At 54.3% G+C, this 8356-nt stretch overlaps 1 long non-coding RNA gene across 1 annotated transcript; it reads right to left on the bottom strand.

Moving 5' to 3' along the window:
* Positions 1–642: 642 nt before the first annotated feature.
* Positions 643–2507, bottom strand: LOC139080459 (uncharacterized). Its single transcript, XR_011534987.1, has 3 exons — positions 2378–2507; positions 2150–2259; positions 643–1527 (listed from the first exon to the last, which is right to left on the bottom strand). It is a non-coding gene; the product is annotated as an uncharacterized lncRNA (long non-coding RNA).
* Positions 2508–8356: the final 5849 nt, after the last annotated feature.

Genomic DNA, 8356 nt, shown 5'->3' with positions numbered 1-8356 from the left:
CTCTTCTCTTGCTACCTTCCCTCTTGCTCATCCACCTTCGCTACAAGCGCCTTCTTGTGCTTCCTGGGGACACACCGGGCACGCTCCTGCCTCAGGCTTTTAGCATTTGCTGCTCCTCTCTCTGGAATGGTCTTCCCGGATCTCTGTGTGGCTCATTTCCTTGCTCCCTCCGGACCTCTAGAAGTGTCACCTCGGCAGAGAAGCCTTCCCTGACCACCCCAGTGAAAACGGCATCCCCATCACCCTCCATTCAGTATTTGCTCTTCCTCCCATCACCTCACCTATTTTTTTGTTTATCTGCTTATCGTGAGAGTCAGGCTGCAGAGGTGACGACGTCCACACCGCAGTCTTGCCTGCCGCTCTCCCTCAGCAGCTGGAAGCGTGTCTGGCACATAGTCAGTGCTCAGTAAACACTTGTTGGATGAACGATTGGATTCATTAATGAATACATGTTGGGCGAGATAATTTGCTCAGATTCATTGTTTCCTAACATATCTCTAGATCTCTAGAGGGTGCCAAAGCCTATCCAGGATTCTGGAGTTTTCCTCAACTGTTCAAAAAAAGGTAAATTGGATCAAGCATTTACCTGGGGTTAAAACCACATTGGCTGTAGCATAATAAATGAAGCTCATTCTGGAATAATCCTTTCAGCATACATTTATTAGGCACCTGTTATACGCCAGGCACAATGCCAGGCATTAGGATTATGGTGCTGGGAGAGCCAAACATGTTCATGCCATTTTGGAGCCCACAGTGTCATTGGGGAGCTGACAGTTGTCACAGAGTGGGGTCCTGGGTGCCTGCACTGGCAGGACCTCAGAGTCGTCTTTGGATGGTCCCTCTGCACTGAGAGCCAGCCTACTTTCTGAGGGTTTTATTCCTCCTCCTGGCCCACCCCCGCCGTGGGCTTCCGTCTTGTAAGTGAGATGTCTATACAAGATGATCCTCAAGAAGCTCCCAAGCTCCCACGTTCTGTGGTTTCCTGGGAGGAGTCAGGGACACAGGGCTGTTGGGTACTCCTGATCCTGGGGGAGGCCGGGGCACTGAGGGGCAGCTCACCGCTGGGGTCCAGATGAGGTAAACGGAACCCCAGACTCAGGAGATGGACCCTCCCTGCTGCCTCCTCTGTGGGGAGATGGTTCCTTTCCTTTGCCAGCATCCTGGCACAGCATGTAGGAAGCTGCCTTCCCTCGAGTGGTGAGAGCCAGGCTGAGTGCCAATTCATTAGGAATAGCTTCCCAGCTTCCTGGAGCCGGGAGGGACAGGGGGACGCGGTGGCGATGTCGGGTGGGGGAAGAGGATGACAGCTTCTTGTCCATCAGCTGCTGACAGGCTGCTGAAAGAGAAGGGAGGGGTGCGGAGCTGGGCTTGTGAGGGGGAGCCAGGGGAGAGGTGGTGGCATTTCCTGGGCATCCGCCTCTGGGCCTCTCCTGGGGCCACTCCAACCCAGCGGGGCTGCTGCAGGCTGGATTCCACCTCCCACGTCCCACAGCCTGTGTGTCTGGATCCTGAAGTGAGGGACTTGGCCTGCGGAGGAAGAAGTCAGAGCAAAGTGCAAAAGGAAGACCTTTATGGGAAGGGTGGTGACTGTCTCTATGGAGCCCCCTACCCCCTCTAAAAAGCAGGAAGTATTTAAGTCAGATACCAAGAAGAGCATCCTGGCATGGCCAGTTGCCAAACAGGGAATTGTATCATCAAAGAGGAGTGTGGATACCTGTGTGGGGGTTGTAGTTTCTGACTTCTGAATCATCTGTATGAATTCTCATTCATTCATTCATAAGATAAATGAGACAAAGTCACTGCCCTCATGGAGTCCATGAGTGAGGCAAGACCCGAACCCGCTAGGTATAACACACTGAAGCTGGCAGTGCCATCATGGAGGGCCAATGAGGGAAAACCGGAGTTCAGAGGAGAGAGAGGAGATGACACTTGGGACCAGAAAGATCACAGAAGGCTTCCTGTAGGAGGTGGTATCTGAACTGGGCCTTGTAGTATCTCAAGATACCCAGGAGGAGAGGACAGTGTGGACAAAGACCCAGAGGTGGAGAGTGCAAGGCACAGGCACAAGTGGGGGCCACTGTTTGGCTGAGGAGTATGGTTTGGGCAGGTATGCTGAGGAGGACGTGGTTGTTAGAGAAGGCTGGGTCACCTGCTCCCCATCTGGCCAATCAATATAGTCCATTCTCCTGGGTACATGATTGGTTCCAGAATGGCACGCGATCCAGGATGGTCCAGTGAGAATCAGCCATGGGACTTTTTCTGAAATCGCCAAACGGCTTATGTCGTTTATAACCAAGGGGTTTTGTCTTAGTTCAGGGGCTGCTCTAACAGAATACCATAGACTGTGTGACTTAAACGACAGAAATTAGTTTCTTACAGTTCTGCATTCTGGGAAGTCCTAGATCAGGGCACCAGCATGGTGGGGCTCTGGTGACAGCTTTCTTCCTGGGGTTCAGATGGCTGTCTTCTTGCTGTGTGCTCACATGGCGGGGAGCAGAGAAAGCTCTGGTCCCTTCCACCCCTTATAAGGGCACTAACCCCGTCACGGGGGCTTTATCTCCGTGATCTCATCCAAGTTCAATTACCTCCCAGAGGCCCCACCTCCAAACACCATCCCATTAGGGATTGGGGCTGCAACATATTAACTCTAGGGGGACACAAACACTCAATCCACAGCAGACTTATTATTTGCACATCCTTCAGTGGGGAAATAGGGAGACCAGGAACAGAGAAGTGTGGGTTTGTGCTGCAGCTCTGCCTGTACCGAACGTGTAGTCTTGGGCACATTACTGCCTCCCTCTGGGTCTCAGTTCTCATGTTTGTAGAACAAGGAAGCCCTACCAGCTCTTCCACTCTGCCGTTCTGCATCTCTTATACCCATCTCCTCCCATTTCCTTGATGTCACCATCTTGTGCGTACGTGTTTGGGGTGTTGGGCGGAGCTCTGCCGAAAGCTGAGCACTTGAGCACGAGAACACATATCAATTGTTATTATCTGCAATTTCTTGCCTCATCCTTGCCATCCCTCTGCTTCCCTCCATTAACGAGATTGGGGGGAAATCTTTCTGATGGGGCTTTCCATCTTGAAAGGAGCTGGAACCTTGCCTGGCTCAGGCTTCGAGAGGGCAGGCAGTCTGTCCCTCACTCTGCTGGGCCCAGCTCGAGCCCAGGATGTGGAGGCTGAGGGACCCTGAATCCCCAGCATCTCCCCCATCTCTGCTCTCTGTAAGACTGGGAAGTTCATTATTTCCCTGACTGGCTTTTCTGGCGAGACTCAAATTAATTTTCCATCTCTTCCCCTCTCCGGAGCCTTGCAATCATTAAATGCCAGGGAAAGTTAAATAAACAGCTGATTTACAGAAGACTTTTCTTTCTTTCTTTTTTTAAAAGCAGGAACCTCTATTAATCAGCTGTGCTGAGAGCGGTCTGATTAAGCAGTTGGCGCACCCTTCATCTGAGCGAGTGTGGGGTCAGAGGGCCTGGAGACCAGCAAGCAGCTCCTCATCAGGGACCAAAAATAACACAGGCTCCTTCCTGCTCCTCTCCCCTCTGCGGTCCAGGCCAGCCTTTTCTGCAGAGAGGGATGGAGCGAGGCACCCAGCCCTGACCCCCTGGGTCTCTCCACCATTCTGACCTGGAAGGGTTGTTGCAAATAATTTCACGCAACTCCACTACTGTATAGAGCCTCAGAGAGGGCAAGGGACCCATCCAGGATCACACAGCAAGGTTTTGACTGTGCTGGGATGAGAACCCTGAATCCCAGTTTGGAGCTAAGGGATACAGAGGTTTCCAAATTTGAATGCCTCGAATAATTCAGCGAAAAATGAGAACACGTCAACTCCATTGGCACCATCAGAGGGCCACAAACAGAACATGAGCAGATACACTCTTGCACACATTCACACGCAGAGGCGCCCCAGGTGTGTGTGCACGTGCGCACACCTGCACGTGGAGATGGCACCGGACTAGCTTCTGTTTTTTATCCCTGGAGAGCAGAGTGGTTTTGCTGTCTGCCTGGACTGGGTGCCCCCACCCACAATCTCCTCCTGGATTGTCTTGGCTGGATGGGGCACTTCTGCCCACCTGCCTCCCGCCCCCTCAGTCAGTGCCCCAGGGCCCTTGAACCACTTTGTGGTCCCATGATGATGCTGGTGCAGCGGGAGCTCAGCAGGCAGTGCTAACAACCCTGGGTCCAGTCCTTCCTCTCCCCACGACGGCCGGAGACTCTGGGCCCCTGGAGACTCAGCAAGGATGGTGAACTCCCCTCTGCAAAATGGGGGCAGGAGTTCTTACCTCTAAAGGCTGTGGCGGGGATAAAATGTGAGGGTTTATAAAGCACCTGCTACTGGATCTGTTCAGCAACCGTGAGCCCGGGCCCAGGTCCTATGGGCCGCTCCATGACAGTCTTCCTGCCCTGGCACGTAGCGGATACTCAGTAAGCGGAAGTGATTGTCGGTGTCACTCGGCCATCGCGTTGACTGAGCGATCACCTCATGCCAAGTGCTGTGCCAACTTCAGAGGCAAACAGCTAGACCAACCTGGCCGCGCGTCTCTGGGGGAGTACCCGGGGTGGTGAGTGAGACAGACACATAAGATAGTTATTCCAAATGATGCGAAAAACGCTGTAAAAGATGAAGCAATGGTCACAACAATATTAGAGTTCCCAAATGCCTGGGGGCTGTGTTCGGGGCTTTGCCTCTTCAACTTAATAAATTCTTAGAACAACCCTGGAGGTGAATACTGTTATTACTTTTATTTTACAGATGAGGAAACAAGCACAGAGAGGGTTAGTAACTTGCCCAAGGTCACACAGCTGGTGAGTGGTGAGAAGAGCAGTGGAAGCACAGAGAGAGGGTTGCTAACTCCAAAGTGGGAGTCCGGGCGAGGAGCCCCTCTGAGAGGGAGAGCTTTGAGGTGGGCCTTGAATCCTGAGGCCCCCATCCCTTCTTTCCTGCTGTCCACGACCCCCGGAGAGCAGCCCACTGCTTGACCCTGAAGGGGCAGTCATGTGACCTGTCTCCCCTACCCTGGATGATTGGACCAGGATGGGTACCTGATCGATGAGCTGTACCAATCAGACTCTTGCTCTCAAGAATTTAAACATGCGGAACCAGAAAAGGGGAGTCACAATGTCCAAAAACTGGCGGGTCACAAAGGAGCTAGTGCAGAGGAAAGAGGGAGCATGGGGCACACCCAGAAAGAGGCAGAGCTAAGAAACCGCAGTAGGGGTGGGGCTGGCCAGCAAAGAGTGGCAATGAACTGTGGTTTGGATCCAATTCTCTCCCATTTCTTGAGTACTAGAGGCCCCGCTGTTCTTCCAGTTTCTGGGGTTCATGGGGCAGCCTTGTAGCCTGATAACCAAACCCTCCTTACTTAAGGGACACTAGGCTGGGCTTCGATTTCTTGCCACCAAACGACACCAGCCTGAGACAGGCGAGTGGATGCGCATGTGCCAGCTGGAGAAGACAGGGGAGGGCAGAGGCGGAGGCCTGGAAACCTGCAGGCTGGCACGAAGGCTGGGGCGGGGGCTGTGGGGAGGCGGTGCCGAGGACCGACAGACAGCACGGAGCCTCTGGGCCTCCCCGCCTCGGAGTCTGTGCCCAGATGTCGCCGGGGCTGGCCTGTTTGCGAGGCCGCTGGGCCCTCCGCCTTGTAACAGAGGCCCCGTAGCTCATTTTCAATCATGCCCTGTCCCCAGCACACGGGCAGAGTTAATTAAACACAACCTTCCCTTCAGCAAGGAAATGAAAGGCACCTCCTGACACAACAATTAGCATGTACGGCCCCGCCCGTCTCTTCCTGTCTCCTACCTTCTCTCCACGCCTCGCCCTCATCATCTCAGACTCCACTTGCCGTCCATAAATTAGCATCGAGAAGCCAGGAGGACAGGAGGAAGGAAGGGACAGATGGCCCATTTATTCCCCCCGGGGACAGGGAGACCCTCCCTGTCAGCAAGGCGTGGGGCCAGCTGCAGTGCTGGGGAGCGCGTGTGTTCAGGGGTGGAGAGCTGCGCCACTGAGTTGCTGGGAGCAGGTGTCTGAACCTCTCTGTTTCCTTGTGTATATCACGGGGACCATAGGCCCACCTTGTAAGACTGTCGTCAGGATCAGATGAGATCTTGTGTAAAGGAAATGCCGAGCACAGTTCCTGGCCCAGAAGCATCGTCCCTAATCCTCCCTTCTTCCTAAGGTAGGTGGGACTAGGGGCCTGTGGTCTAAAGCCAGCTGGGTCCCAGCCTTGCAGTGTGACATCAGGCTGGTTGCCTGGCTTCTCTGGGCCTCAGTGGAAAGGAAGGCTGTGGCTGCCTCTCTGCATGAAGCGAGTTCCCCAGAGAGCTGGAGGGCGGGCAGTATGGCGCAGCGCTACAGGGCGCCGGGTCTGGCATAGACAGCTTGCGTCCCGTCTTCCCTGGATCGACTGCTTCCTGGCTCTACCAACTCTAGCCAGAGGTTAACTCTCTGTGCCTCAGTTTCCTTGGCTATAAAGTAGGGGTGACACCTCCCCTCCTGAGTGATCAAAGGAGTTGGTGTGTCTGAGCATTCGGAGCTGTGCTGACTTAGCGCATGACCAGAACGTCATAGGGGTCGGCCATTCTTACGCTTGTTTTTTCTCTAGTCCAGCCCCTGCCTTCAGACAAGACAGAAGCCAAACAGAAAAGCCTGTTCCTAGAGGAGGAATCTAGAGTTTCCATCCAAAATGACTCCAGAAAGGAGAGTCCACCATGTTGGCCAACTGTCTCCATGTCTAAGATGGTGAAGGGGTGGGAGCGATTTTTGGTGCCTTGGTTTCATCTTTCTTAAAATCGAGCTAATTAAGCTTAACACGCGGGGCCGTCACAGGGGTTGAGCGGGATTAAGGGGCAAGGTTCTTGGAGTGTGGCTCTGCCCCCATCCACAGCCGCCCTCTGCTGACTGGTGGGCCCTGCAGCCCTGAGAGTCTCCAGCCAACCAGCAGTGCGTGTTGAGCACCTGCTGCATGCAGGCATCGTGCCAGCTGCTGGGGGGCAGAGAGGAGGCAGACCCAGAGCCGCCTGCTCTCAAAGCAGAGGTGCCAACCCGACATGCATTAAGCTAAATGTGGCTTTGGGCTCTGGGGTGTGATGAATCCTTCCCAGGGAGCCATAAATCCAGCGCAGAGTGGTGTGGCAGAGGATCGACTGCTGGAGGGGTTGAGAAATAAGAGAAGAGCTCCTGGGCGTGGGATGGTGCAGCCCCGCTCGGGGCTTGGCCCTGGGCCAGCTGTTTGGACTAGAAGTGCACTTCGGGGTCTAACCGGAATCCTTCCAGCTGTAAGAGGACCGAATTCCCTGCAATCTTGTCATCCCAGTAACAGATCTTGTGAGCCAGAGGCCAGCATGGCAAAGGTTGGGTCAGGCTCGTCGATAATGAGATGGATTTCCTCGTGGGACTCAGAAATAGCTTGGAAGGCAATTCCTACAGCAGATCCCGTCATGTTCGGAGCTGTGGCAGCCTTGAGCCTTCCATGGTGACCTCTCTGAGGGGGCAACATTGGGTGTCTGGGCTGGACACCTGCACTGTTGGCGGTGAGGTCAATCTCCTGCTTTACACCTTGGAGATGAGACGGGGGCTGAACCTACTGTGAATGGATGGAGCTGTCTTTAGTCTTAGGTCCTATACCCCTTCCCTGGCCACTAATTATCACTGAGCTAATGATCGATGAACTTGGCTGAGCTGTCAAAAGATGGGATGGTTGGGCTGAGCTGCCCTTAAACCCAGCTTCAAAACCAACCCCAATTTCGGGAAACAGGCTTTTTGGTCTTAAGAAGGCTGGTGAGCAGAATGCCCCTTTTGGGCAGGCCGGGCTGGAATGCTTTTCTTGGCTTCCTTCCTTTTGGGCTAAACGAGACCCTCCCCCCTCCTCCTCTCCTGGTCTGGTCCCCAGCGGGTGCTCCTGGGTGGCGGGGAGGACTCTCCACGCCACGGTCACCCCCTTCCTGGCCTCCTCTGGGCACTGCTCCCTGCTCCTGCTTCAGATTCCTGCCTTCACGTCTGAGTCTGCCAGTCATGCTCGCCAGCTGCTGGGCTTGGTGGCTAAGCGGGGAGAGGGGGAGAGGTGGTGGGAAGAGCGAGGCTCTCAGCTCTGCCCCTCACTCTTTGCATGATCTCGAGCAAGTGATTTTTGGCTCCCTGGGCCTCAGTTTCCTCCACTGTAAAATGAGAATAGTAAGGATGGTGCATTCAGTGAGAGATGCATTCAAGGTTCAAGACACTTAGAACATCGCCCGGACATACGGCAAGCGCTGGTTAAGTGAGAGCTGTTATTATTTCTGCTCCCCATCTCAAGGACTAGCTGAAAGTCCTCATCCCAGACCCGGGGGCTCTGCCAGACCCCGGCCC

Source organism: Equus przewalskii, chromosome 2 (assembly GCF_037783145.1).
Source record: "Equus przewalskii isolate Varuska chromosome 2, EquPr2, whole genome shotgun sequence".
NCBI lineage: Eukaryota > Metazoa > Chordata > Mammalia > Perissodactyla > Equidae > Equus > Equus przewalskii.
Note: the sequence above shows the minus strand (reverse complement) of the source record. Positions and strands in the feature narration are given on the sequence as shown.